The sequence below is a fragment of the Phragmites australis genome, chromosome 9 (assembly GCF_958298935.1).
Source record: "Phragmites australis chromosome 9, lpPhrAust1.1, whole genome shotgun sequence".
Taxonomy (NCBI): domain Eukaryota; kingdom Viridiplantae; phylum Streptophyta; class Magnoliopsida; order Poales; family Poaceae; genus Phragmites; species Phragmites australis.
Genome location: NC_084929.1, coordinates 25,674,230 through 25,688,427, shown reverse-complemented (window position 1 = coordinate 25,688,427; position 14,198 = coordinate 25,674,230). Strand labels below are relative to the sequence as shown.

General features: G+C 50.0%; 1 pseudogene; it reads left to right on the top strand.

Moving 5' to 3' along the window:
* The first annotated feature begins 11,136 nt into the window (after positions 1-11,136).
* LOC133928096 (pentatricopeptide repeat-containing protein At4g14050, mitochondrial-like) lies at positions 11,137-13,638 on the top strand (annotated as a pseudogene).
* The last annotated feature ends 560 nt before the right edge of the window (positions 13,639-14,198 follow it).

Sequence of the window (14,198 nt, the reverse complement as noted above, 5' to 3'; positions counted from 1 at the left end):
GGAATCCCAAGAGTTAGGTTTTACCCTAATTTTTTCTTATCATCCTTGTCGCTATAGTATGGTTTTGGGTTATGGATGGGTAGATGATGCTTAGCCTTACTTTAGGATGGTAATCATGATAATTATTCCACGAACTTGATAATGGTCCTATGCAACAATGATAAAATATGATGGAATAATTTTTGTAGCAACATGGTATAGGAATTTGAGCAGGTGGTATGATGAGATGTATGATTGGGAAAGTGGCAGTCTTGCTCAAATCTAAGGACTAGTTCGTGGGGTGACCTTTCTGTATTTATAGTACAACCACAAGTCTGGTATGGGACGGACCTAGCTAAGTAATTTGCTTACTCTCAGCATAGTATAGACCAAGCAGAAGAGTGGTGAATGCACGATGTCTTGGGATCCAAAGGGCGCAAGAGGGGGCTTCCGTTGTCGAGGTGGAATCATGCAGCAGTAAAACCTTAGCAGTTAGACATGTGCTGAGAGGGGGTATTGTAAAAGCTTTGTAGTGGATTCCTAGCGCACACCTTGGTAGTGTGTAAGAGTTCTCCGTCGGCCAATGGATGCTCAGCAAAACTGTATGAAACGTCTTGTGGATAAAGTACAACCTCTATAGAGTTAAAACTGAATATTCAGCTGTGCTCATGGTCATGAGCGGCACTGAAAACCTACCATGATTATAACTTGATATTTTGGTTAGTCAGGTCAACTGTGATGGTGGGAATCATAGTTGAGGATGGTCAATCATAGTGATGGGAACTATGATTGAGGGTTCAATCTTAGTGGATGGAACTTCAGTTGAGATGTTGGTTAGTTGGTTAAATCAAGATGGATAGAATCTTGAGGTGGTTTGTTATTCACTTAATTATTATTGCTTTCCAAATATTTTTACTTAAATGCTGATTTATGCAAGAGAGCCATATGAGCCTTATTCTTATCAAGCTTTCATATACATACTATTTTCTTCATAACTTGCTGAGTACGACAAGTGCTCACTCTTGCTATCACCAAACACTCAGTTGGAGAAGGTATTGAGGAGTACGTTGAAGGTGGATCGTTCTAAGATGCTTTCTACGTTGATAATGCATGTGGAAGAGTTGTAAAGGATTAGAGTTTTTATAGTTCGTTTAGTTCTGCTGCAGTTTATTTGGTTCTTCAACCCTTGAAGGTCACTTTTGTAAGACAATTAATTCGATTAAGTATGGATATTGTAATGATTATCATCAATGAAGTCACTACATGTTGGTATTGATTTCTAGGCTCAGCACATAGATGAGATTCGTTTATTTCTTGAACCGGTCTCGACAGAGGTGGTATCAGAACCATATCAACCTAGAACGCAGCCTTAGATAGCTGGTCAACCCTAAAAAGAGGAACTTTGGAAGTAATAAAAGCTATGCTTAAAGACCCCTTACCCTTATCTCTTCTAGTAAGGTTTACTTACCTTGCTCTTGTGCTCAAACCTACAGATGGAGTCGGATCTCAACGAAGTTCGCCATTTCAACAGATTACGCCAAGGGATCTTGCTAAGGATGCTATGGGTCTTACTTACCAACATGGGACACCAAAAGAAGCCGATGTACGAAGGAACAAGGCAAGCCAACCGAAGGGAATGGTCTGTCACCGTCTTCGTCTATGGACGCTGCACACACAAGGGAGAGTTCAAAGTTGCACGAACCTACATCGCGGAGACAAGGAGATCCAGCTTCGAAGAAGGCATACGAGACACCGCCCGTCAAGCCCTCTAGCGTGCATACCTGGACTATGGAGCAATAACCAAGGACTCGTTGTACCGCTATGTCCTCGTTCGTGATGACTCAAGCCCGGATACTGGAGTCCAATGCTACTGCAATGAAGTGAATACCACACTCCAAATTGAAGTTCAACTCACCGTCGCCCTGGATCAACTCTATGAGAGCACCATACAAGAACTGAAGGAGGTTCTCCATCACTTGGAAGAAGCTAAAGAGGACAACGTGACACTTCGACACCTCTTGCGTGAATTCACTCCTACACCAGTATCTCCCCTAAGCAAGAGAGCATGCTCCGAATCTCTCTCCAGCTCAGGATCAGAGTACCCAGACAGTGACTCGGATGGAGAACTTACAACCCCACCATTTCTACCAGATAGGGAGTCCCCTGTTAGAATAATAGAGATCATCAGTAGTGTCATTTAGGTCGTTTCGAAGTTTTTGGTTCTTATGGATCTTATTGCTTGTGAGTGTTAGATGTGAGTTGCAGGATCGCTCTTAGACGCCTTGTCTGCATCCACATCTTAGAAGTAGGGTTTGACGATAGTAAGTAATAAATATAATAAGAGTTTTTTCTAAGTAAAATCAGTCTCTATAACATAGACTTCTTTCTAGAATCTTTTTTTTCTCTCTTATCTATGCCCTACTCTACCAGATGGTCAACACCAGGAGCAACCTCGGAAGCAATGATAACCACACAGAAACCCCACCTCCACCACAACCTCCGATGACTATAGAGTAGCTTATGGTTATGCAAACCCAGATCTTGCATGGGATGGCCCAAGCAATAACTAACATGCAACAGACTACTCAGAATCAGCCACCACCATAGCCTCACTATCACAAACAGTCCAAGTTGGGGAAATTTATGAGGACTAAGCCACCCACATTCTCCCACACCACTAAGCTACTCGATGCAGATGATAGGCTTAAGACAATTGAGAAGAAATTGTTGATTGCCCAATGCAACGATCGTGAGAGCTACATGTCACCTTCGGCGAAGGCCCTGTTATGTGAACCGAGATGATCACATTCGACGTCGTGGGCGTTCCCTACACATACAATGTCATCCTAGGCTAGGGAACTCTGAACAAGTTTGGAGCATTCTCCCATCACAATTACCTCTACATGAAGGTACCTAAGCCCCAAGTGCTGATCACCGTACATGGCGATCAAAACTTGGCTAGGCACAACGAGCACGGGCACCCTACCCCTCTCAGTAGCCACCACGTGCATAACATGGTTAAAAGCCTCCTTAAAGATCCCTCTTTGGCTTGCCTCGAACGTCGGGTCCCTCTAAAGCCCCAACCAGAGGGGGGTGTCAAGCACGTCCCATTGGGAGTAGGGAACCCCGACCGAGCATTCCAAATCAAGGCAAACCTCACTTCGGAACAGGAAGCCTAGCTCATAGCCATCCTAAGAGACAATTCTGATGTATTTGAATGGTCTTTGCAGGAAGCCCAGCTCATAGCCATCCTAAGAGACAACTTTGATGTATTTCAATGGTCTCTGCAGGACCTCCCCGGAGTCGGTCACCACATCATTGAGCATGCCCTCTGGGTCGACCCGCAGGCTCGGCCTATATGACAGGGGCTTCGCTAGTTCTCCACCGAGTGAACAAAGGCCGCAAAGGAGGAGGTCTAGAAGCTGCAGGAGGCTCGCATCATCCGGGAGCTCATCCATTCGGAGTGGTTGTCAAATACGGTCCTAGTCAAGAAGCCTAATAGGAAATGGCGCATCTGCATCAATTTCACAGCGCTCAACAAAGCCTACACATGAGACCCATACCCTCTCTCTCACATAGACCAACTAGTGGACTCCACCACTGACTCAGCTTCCTGGACGCATACTCCAGATACCACCAGGTTTGGATGGCCACTGAGGACGAGGGCAAGACCAGCTTCATTACCCCCTTCGGAGTGTACTACTACGTCCGGATGCCTTTTGGCCTCCAAAATGCTAGAGCTACCTTCTCCCACCTAGTACGAAAGATCCTAGAACAACAGTTAGGCCGCAATATGGAGGCCTACGTCGATGACATAGTCGTTAAAAGCAACCTTGAAGCCGACCACGTTGCGGACCTATAGGAAACTTCAACAAACTCCAGGTCGCTGGGTTGCGATTTAACCAAGAGAAGTGCGTCTTTGATGCTAAAGCTATGAAATTACTAGGGTACCTCATCTCCAGGCATGGCATCGAGGCTAACCCTAGCAAAATCCATGCCATCATAGAGATGGCACCCCCCACCACATCGAAGGGGGTCCAACGCCTGACTGGTCGTCTAGCAGCCCTCAACCGTTTCATTGCCAAGTCCGCCAAGCATAACCTTCCATTCTTCAAAATGTTGAGGGTCTCTAGGCCATTCACATAGACAAAGGAGTGTCAAGACACCTTTGAGACCCTCAAGTCTCACCTGTCCAACCTCAAGTTGCTTGCTATACCCCTTCCTGGCAAGGGGCTCCTCCTGTACCTATCCGCCTCCACCTTCGCTGTAAGCGTCATACTCATACGGGTGGAAGAGAAGGAAGGCCGCTCCAACCAAAGGGCATTTTACTACTGTCGATAACACAGGAACCAGGGGTCCCCGAGTCCCGAGGCCAGATCAGCAGGTTGCCATGTGGCGCCCTCCCACGGGGGCTATCTCCCCGAGGTGCGAGAAGACTAAGTCCCGGGAGAGGGTGCTCGGGGCTGCGAACAGTGGTCCTCGAGTACCCGAGTTCCCCGATGACCCGAGAAGACCAAGTGCCGGGAAGAGAGTGCTCGAAGCTGCGAACAGTGGCCCCCGAGCACTCAAGTCCCCAGACGACATAAAAAGTCAAGTACCGGGAAGAGGGTGCTTGGGGCTGCGAACAGTGACCCCTGAGCACCCGAGTCCCCCGAGGACCCAAGAGAAGTCAGTTCCGGGAGAGAGTGCTCGGGGCTGCGAACAGTGGCCTCCGAGCACTCGGTTCCCCGAGGACCCAAACAGCCAGTTCTGGGAGAGAGTGCTCGGGGCCGTGAACAGTGGCCCCCGAGCACTCGGTTCCCCGAGGACCAAGAAAGGACTATCCGAGAGAGAGTGCCCAGGGCGGCGAACAGTGGCCCCCGAGCACTCGGTTCCCCGAGGGCCTGAGAAGTCCTTCGCCGGTGGCTCCCACAGAGGTCCAGCGGTGAGGTGTCAGCCGGTGAGAGGCCCGATGCTGCATTTAAGACGGCGCGTGGCCTGTCACCTCCAACTGCTCCCCCCACGCTTTCTGTCAGTCCCTGCCACGGCCTGGCAGGGAGGCGTGAGGACATTTAATGCATGGGTCCCATCGCGGGACATCTGGCACGCCTCAGGATAACATCACGAAGCCCAAGGCGCCCCGCCTGCCGCCCTACTGTGTCAGGCTTGCTCTGACCGGGCGGGCACGCCGGGCTACTCAGTGGCTGCCTGGTGGGCCCTCCTCGCGGCACCCGTTGAAGAACGGAATGATGATGAACAAGACCGGACGGGGCGCGTTTTCAACCCTCCCCGTCACCTCGCGCAGCAGCCCATGATGGTTGCTTTCCATTTATGGTGCCTTGCAACTCGAGCTATCCCTTTCTGGGCACGCTACCGCCCTGGCGGGTATTTAAGGCGGGGCGGGCACCCCGGAGAAGGAGAGACTGAGTAGAGTCAAGGGCAAGACAGTAGCCAAGTGAATTACAGACAAGCCGGACAAGAACCGAAGAACAAGGAGCACGAAGCTCTAGACTAGACAAATATTCTTGTAACCCAACAAACACTCGGAGAGATATTCTCAGAGCATTTATAGCATACACACAGGAGTAGGGTGTTACGCTCAGTGCGTCCTGAACCTGTCTAAAAATCCCCTGAGCATTTACTACTTCCTGCATCCGATCATTCCATTCCACCTGCATCGCATTTACTCCCATTTATTTCACCCGCAAAACAGATTCAGAATCATCCCCCCGATCGAATCTCAAAGGGGGTCCCTCCAGATCCCCGCTTGAGGAGTTCACCCTCCGACAACTACATTTCAAAGGCCCTAGTCGAGGCAAAGATGCACTACACATAGCTCGAAAAGGTGGCATCTACACTTTTGATTACCTCCTGCAAACTCTGACACTACTTTCTCGCCCACGACATCACCGTACCAACCTCATATCCACTGGGTGACATGTTCTACAATCGAGAGGTGACAGGACGCGTAGGCAAATGAGCAGTGGAGCTTGCACCCTTCACAGTGCAGTTTGTGGCCCGTACGGCCATCAAGTCACAGGTCCTGGCTAACTTTATCGCCAAATGGATTCCCCCATCCGCAAGGCTCCCGGAGACCCCTCCCCAAGATATAAGGATGGTATACACCAACGGAGCATACGGGTCCAGCGGCATGGGGGCGGAAGCAGTCCTCATCTCCCTGGCCAGCCAGCACGTGACATTCGCAGCCCACTTGGAGTTCAAGGCAACCAACAATATTGCTGAGTACGAGGTCATCCTCACAGGGCTCCACAAGGCTCGGGCCTTTGTGGTCAGAAGGATAATTATCAAAACAGACTCGCATGTTGTTACCGAGCATATTGATAAGAGCTTCTAGGTTTGGCATCCAGAGATGTTAAAATACCTCGAAGCCATTCGTAAGGCCAAAAGATTCTTTCAAGGCATCTCAGTGTGAAGCATACCTCGCATGTATAACCATCAGGCACACACCCTGGCAAAGGCCACTGTCAGAAGCGGATTCCTCCCTTCGGGGGACTTCCTCAAAATCCTCCACAAATCAGCAACGGGTACATTAGATGAGGCTGCCGCCATAATCCTACCTGTCACACCTGGTTTTAATGGACAAAACCAAATGTGGCTTATGTGTGCCTAGGAAGTGTAATACACATAAGGATGTCACAGGTGAAGGTAATAGTACCAATACTTTAACTTACAGTTGTTCAACTCTTACATAAAGACTTAAACTAAACAACTTTATTATCTAAACGATGGCAATCTTATCAACAATAGCGGGATAAAAGCATCGGCGACCAAGCAACTCCATAGGCATCAACCGAAAGACACACTCCTAGTACACTAGGTCTTCATCTTGGAAATCTTCAAAAGTCTTCTACTTAGTAACATATGTATTGTGGGAGATAGTAAGGGTGAGCACATGGAGTACTCAACAAGTGTGGTAAGGTAATGGCATGCAGGCTTTCAACAAGAATAGATTAACACATGGTATATTTGCGTAAATATGAGTATAGAAACAGTAATGTAACTTAAAAGTATTAAATAGTTGTTAAGTGAATGTAACCCAACCAACCCAACAATTAGCACTCAAGGTTAACTACCTTGTAAACCATAACCACCTTGAACCACCAGCACCACCAACTTATAACCACAACATAACCAACTAATCATGTGAGGATCCAAGTCTCCCATAACCACGGGCACGACTGTTATTGAAAGTGCATCTAGCCCTTAAGTGTAGTTTTAGTAATTAATGACAATACCTATAGACAAATAATATTTTTGAGAATTGTTAGTAGGTGGTTCCATAGGTGATGCATGGAGGAGAGATATGCATCAAGATGAATGAGCTCTAAGTGATAATAAGGAGATGCATAAGAAATAAAGTATGGATTCGTTGAAGAATGCCATGAGATCAAAAGAAATGCATTGTTGTCATTGAGCTCTTAGTGATGCTCATGAGATGAATGACGAGCTCGAGAAGATTGACAATAAGCAAAAAGGCTAAGTTACTTGTGGAGATCAAGTAACTAAAGATATGACATTGTCAATTAGGTTTTATGTACTAACCCATGTGCTTTGTGCTTGAGTGTGAGTTGGGGTTAGGTTCCATAAGAAAGCATGAGTTTAATTGAGATATTCAATATGCCAAGTCAGAAGAGCAAGATCAAGACAAGCTTAGTGGACAACTTGTGTGCTTGATGCTTGCAATTCATGCCTAAGTGGTGAACCGGATGAAGATGATGAAAAGAGAGAAGTCTTCCATCCTTGTTGCATGAGAAGCAATCAAGTAAACTTCATCAAGCTTTTGGAAGATTAAGTGAATATCAAAATGGAAGCGAGGATGATCATCGTCATCAAGAGAAGAGGAGTTGATGATGCGCCTTGAAGAGCTATGAGAAGCATTGGAGCTTGGATGATGTGTTCATCCTGGGGCCGGTCAGAGCACTATCTATGGCATGAGCCACCTCCAAAGCACTTCGTCTGCCATGAGTGCTCCTCTCATAGGATGTCCTCCGCAGCCCGTGTTGCCCTCAGCTCTTGTTGAGTTGTGGCTGCCACTATTCGAAGGTCCCGGGCGTCGCCTTCGGCAGCCTTGCGGGTTGCGTTGGCATCATTAATAGCCTCTACCATGACCTGATGGGCTTCAGTAGCCTCCCAGATTGCGGCCTACACGTGCTCCTTTCGCACCGTCTCGTCTAATAGGGAAGACTCCGCATGCTCCCGTCGCATCGTCTCCTCCATCAGAGAACCCACCATGCGCTTCAGGCACGCCATCTCACCCTGTGGATGACCCTCCATCGAATCTGCACGCTTTGTAGCCTCCTTTAGGGCGCTTCAGAGTGCCGCCACTTCCTCTCGTGTAGTTCCTTGAGCTGTCGTGAGGGCCTGGCACTACGAGCAGCTCAGTGCCTCCGCTAGCAACATTTGTTGCGAGATGCGAGAAAGGACAGATGAGACAGTGGTCCAAGGGTCATGACTAAAAAAACTACCTCCTAGATATACCTGCCAGGTCGCAACCTTTAGACATGCTGCCACCTCCTCTGGGGGCCTCTGAACAAGAGATGCTCCGATCTCTCCGCTACCCAGGAGTGACGAGGCCGAAGCAAAAGTACTCAACGCCTATGGGTAGAGGGTGAAGTCGTCAGGGGTCAGGACCTCGAAGCCCAAGTTCCCCTCTCCCTAAGCCAGCCACAAGGTTCAGGCCATGGTCTTGCGTGAGGTCCTGAGGCACCAAAACCTCCGCTTCCAAAGTGGCAGTCAGGAAAATCGCGATCGGCAAGCCCTCTGAGGGTGCCGCGACCTCAGGAGCGGAGACTAAGGCCGGTTAATTCATTTGCCTCTAAATACCCAAAGGAAAGGTAAGGATCCTCAAGCCCTAAAGCATCGAGATAACAAATGGGGACCAGTAAAAGTTTTACTTGTGCGAGGCCCGTGACGTCCACGTAAGCAAAGGGATCAGCAAGATCACACGCCATTGAGTTACCCAGGGATGCCTCGCCCCCTCCTCCAACTTGGCCATTGTCGGTCGGGATTGGAGGGGCAAGGGCCTCCCCGATGCCGCCACCCCCGGACTGGGCCTTGTCCTCAGCAGCACCGCGTGCGGACCCAGCGTCCACCACACGCCTCCAGCACTTCGCCCTATCTGATACGGCCTCGGACCACTCAGCTGCCGAGCTAGCACAATATCCTGTGGGGAGGGGCGGAGTCCGAACCCAACGCGAAATCACCAAAGTTGAAGAGCCCGCGGTGCAGCCACACTTTTCCACGCCTCGAGGCTCCACTGGAGTGGGCCACGCCAGAGCCGCAAGTCCAAGGCGGGAGCAGATCCGGTTATGTCGCTCGGCTCCCAGCTCCCCACCAGCTCCAGGTGTTGGTCCCGCTCCGCGACGGAGGGTTGGCCTAGGAATTTCTCCACAATCTTGGCCACCTGATCTAGCGGGAGGCAACTCTCTAAAAGAAAAGGACATCTTACTTCTACGGATTCAAAGCTAGACAACGAAGAAGACTCACTAGAACTTGTGGTGTGCCCGGAATACGCGTTCAACTCGCCTTCCCCACCTTGTTCGAAGACATGGGGCCAGCCCACCTAGAGAGGCTCGATGCACAGCATCGTGAACTTCTCTGTGAGGTCACGCATACTCATCTTCTGGGCCACCCTCCGAAGGAGCGCCACCCTCGAGACCAACTGAGCCTTGGGGATATCCACTGTCGAGATCCGTACGTACTCAATGTCTCGGTTGGTAGAGCGGAGGGGGGATCCAAAGCCTACATCATAATAAAACCACCCCTTCGTCCACCCGGTGTACCACAATTATTGATGGCCTTCGCTGGGAACGTGTCCTGATATTTTAGCCAAAGCTAGAAGTTCACGCTTCCAAAACAGAGGGCCTTCGTCTCCCCGCCCTCTATCCGAGGCTTCGGCTAGTAGCTTGCTTTGTGGGTAGCAACAAATAGCTCCGCCTAACCTTCACAGCCCTCCGCTCGCATGGCCCATTCGAAGATGGCCAGGCAGGCGATGGCGTAAGCTGACAGTTGGGGGAGCTCCGCTTAGAAGTGTTGGAGCACCCCTTCGAGAAGCGATGTGACCGGGAACCCGAGCCCTGTGTCAAAGAAGGCCTCAAAAACTACCACTTCACAACTCTACAGGGCCGAGATCACCTCTCCCACCAGAAGGCGAGCCACCGACCTAGAGGGGATCTTCCCCTCCTCGACCATCCGGTCAAGATCGGCCGCGGTGATAGTCGACTCCCCCAACACGCTGGTCTGCCAAGGGTGCTTCTTGCTAGCGCGACAGAGTTCCCACCCGACGATGGCCCAGGAAGCGGTTGGGGTATCATGTCCCCCGTGGCTCCTGCCGACTTGGTGTCCTAGTCCCCAGATGCCGCACGACCCCCCAACAGGGATCCGGCCCTACCGCGAGCACCAGAAAGAGTCATGGCGACCCTAGAAATACAACGAGGAGCGCTCGACGGCAATGGAGAGTGGAGGCGCAGTGGCTAGCAAGCACGTTGCAAGAGCAGGGAAAAACAAGACGAGAATGTTACATGAGGACGTCAACCGGCCAAGACTCCTGCTTTTATCCACCCAAGGAGGAGCTGTTGCCACCTCGGGGCACAGACGCACGCCCTATCACATCCCCTCCCCCACTATCATGAGGAAGCGGAACCGCTCTCCACGACCCTTCAATACCAACGTGCCACGCATCCCACTACCGCCTGGCCAGACACGACTACATCACTAACCGTAGGCTACATTTAATGTTCTCTCTCGCAGGTGCTGTTAGGCATTCTGCCTAACCACTAGACTGGCACTTCCCAACTCGAAACCGTTAGAGGGTTGAGGGTCCATGGTCAAGGAGCCAATGATCGCGAAGACCCTACTCCGAGTACCGCGGGGACAGTTGCACCACTGGTCATCTTCATGAGTCATTCCAGTGAATTGGCTCTCGCAACACTTTGTTTGTGAAAGGTATTTTCTTTCCCCAACAATCTAGAACTGCCTATTAAATATCCACTTGTATCCCTTTCTGTGATCATCTGTGTGCAGCGCAGATGCATTTGCTTCCCTACTCTCCTTCAACCACTGAGCTCAAGTGTGAGTTTCCCGAAAAACATTTGTTGGAGAAACATCCAGTACATACATGCCACCATCATGCAATGAGTTATGTTGTCGGATATACAGATGCGAAGCTACACGCGCGCGTACACCACGCAACTGCTCCTTAGTTTCAGCATTTCAGAAACACAACTGAAGTTTATGCACGGCAGCAGGTAACTAGTCCCAACGAGAAAAATGCGGAGAAAGTCGCCTGTTCTAACTCCACAAACCGTAGCAGTTCAGGATTTAAACCCTGTTGTCTTGGTTCACTCACTGCACAGTTTGCACTCTGATTGTCTGTTTCCTGTCCTTGCGGCACTGCGCATGCATGCAGCAATAGGACATGCCCCTGAAGGTGAAGGGCCATCAAGAAGTCTGCAGATTGCAAAGCTGCAATTCTGCAACACTTCCACTAGTCAAAAGCATGTCCACGAATCAAGAACAGGGCAGGAAAGAGAAGGCAGCGAGAGCAGAACCCTGCCAATGAGCAGCAGCGGAACAAATACCGTCCATTGGGGACTGGGGAGTGGTCGCTTGGAGGTGGTCCGCCGGAGTTGCCGCGGCGGAAGGACGGTGGCGAAAGGACGAAATCCTGGCCGTCCATAGGAGACGAACAGCTCAGATATTCTCGTAAATAAGGGGAGGGCAAATCGTCATTTGAGAAGCAGACCGTGCGGCGGCCGTTTGAACAGCACTCCTATGCATGCTCTTCCGCCGCAGCCGCCGTCGTCCGCGCCGCGGCGGGCTCGCCGCCGGAGGTCCGCTACGCGCACGTGCAGTTCCTCAAGGAGGGGCTCGCCCATTTCCCACCCGCCCCAGCTCTCCTCGTCTCCGCCTACGCCAGGTCCGGCCTCCTCCCCGACGCCGACCACGTGTTCGACGAGGCGCCGCGCCGGGACCTCCACCTCTACTCCGCTCTCCTCGCCGCTGTCTCCCATTCCGCGTCCCCAGCACTCGCGCTCCCGCTCTCCGCCGCATGCTCTCCGCCGACGCGCTCCGCCCCGACCACTTCGTCCTCCCCTCCCTGGCCAGCGCCAGCGCCAGGCTGCGAAGCCTCGGCCTCGGCAGGCAGCTCCACACACACTTCGTCGCCTCCCCCTACAGCGGCGATGACGTCGTCAAGTCGTCGCTGATCGACATGTACTGCAAGTGCGGCGTTCCCGAGGATGCCCGGAAGGTGTTTAACAGTATCGGTGTCAAGAACAACGTCGTGTGGGCTGCGCTGGTTTCAGGGTACGCGTCTAATGGCTGTAGCGATGAGGCGTTGGAGCTCTTCCGGCGCATGCCTGGACGCGGCCTGTTCGCATGGACTGCGCTCATGTCCGGGTTTGTTAAGGCTGGACAGAATGCTAGCGCAGTGGAGGCGGCATGGTGTCAGGATTGATGATGCGTTCATGTTGTCGACTGTCATTGGCGGGGCTGCAGACCTGGCTGCACTTGTGCTAGGCAGGCAACTGCATGGTTTTGCCATGAGGCTCGGATTCTTATCCAGTATAATCGTTGGAAATGCACTGGTTGACATGTACTCCAAATGCAGTGGCATACACTCTGCTAGGGAAGTATTTGAAGCGATTGTAGTTCGTGACGTCATCTCATGGACAACAATTGTTGTTGGAGAGGCACAGCATGGTCGAGCTGAGGAGGTATTGGCACTTTACGACAGGATGGTTCTTGCAGGACTAAAGCCCAATGAGGTGACATTTGTTGGGTTAATCTATGGTTGCAGTCACGCTGGTCTTGTTCAGAAAGGGCGGCAACTGTTTGACTCAATGAAGCGGGGATATGGCATCAATCCTGGACTTCAACACTATACTTGCTATCTGGACCTTCTTAGTCGCTCGGGCTATTTATCAGAAGCTGAAGAACTCATCAGTACACTACCGTATGAACCGGATGAAGCTACTTGGGGGGGGGGGGGGGCTTTGAGTGCCTGTAAGAAACACAATGATGCTGAAATGTGTCTCAGGGTTGCCGACAATTTACTATACCTGAGACCAAAAGATCCTTCAACATATATCTTGTTATCCAACGTCTATGCATTGAATGGCAAGTGGGATTCTGTGGCCAAGGTAAGAATGCTCATGTCTGAGATGGAGATAAGAAAAGAGCCAGGGTATAGTTGGATTGAAGCTGGAAGGGAATCCCATCTGTTTCATGCTGGGGAAGTGCCACCTGATTTTAGAGAAGAAATTATTAGTTTTCTTGAGGAATTGGTCTCGGAGATGCGCAAGACGGGTTATGTCCCAGATACTAGTTCTGTAATGCATGACTTGGAGGAGCATGAAAAAGAGCAGCATCTGTTTTTGCACAGCGAGAGGCTGGCTGTGGCTTTTGGAATACTCAAGTCTCCTCCAGGGTCGGTGATCCAGGTGATGAAGAATCTTTGGGTCTGTGGGGACTGCCATACAGTAATGAAGTTCATTAGTGAAATTACACAGAGGACGATCATTGTGAGAGATGCTAGTCGTTTTCACCATTTTGAGGGTGGGAAGTGCTCTTGTAGTGAATTCTGGTAGCTGGTCTGCTGATGTTCAGTTGTGCTTCTAGTCCTCTTCGTAAGGCGTAAGATCTGGCCTTGCTTTGGGGGTCTACTTCTTTGGCATGTCTGTAAGGAAAAACAAATATACGGAAAACAATTTTTTCACTCTTCCAGAACAAGCTTATCCTGTCGTGTGAGGAACTGACATTTTACTGTTTTTCTTTTTTGTTCACTTCATGAAGAACTGACTTTTCTAAAACACAAAGCTGAAATAATCTTTCGCATCTATACAAAACAGCCAGTGTAGAACATGTTCAATCTGGCTGTTCAGACACCAAAAACTTAAGTATTTTAATTTACATGTACTTCACAAGATTTCCACAGCTAGTGTACCATAATGCACAAGTTAGTTAATAGTTATATTAAATGAATGGCCTTTCATTTTTCTTTATGTCCTCAGTAATGTTTCAGTCTTAGGAAACATGGAAATAATGACACCATGTTTCTCTGTCCTTTCCTTGTTCTGATATGTACCTACCAAGTGAGAATAATAGAACTCATGGAGCTACCCATGTTGTAAGAGTGAAGATGGAATTTTTAGGACTAGCAGGATAATCTGTTTAACTCTTTGCAAACATAAAAGTTTTTAAGAGCATGCACTTCAGCT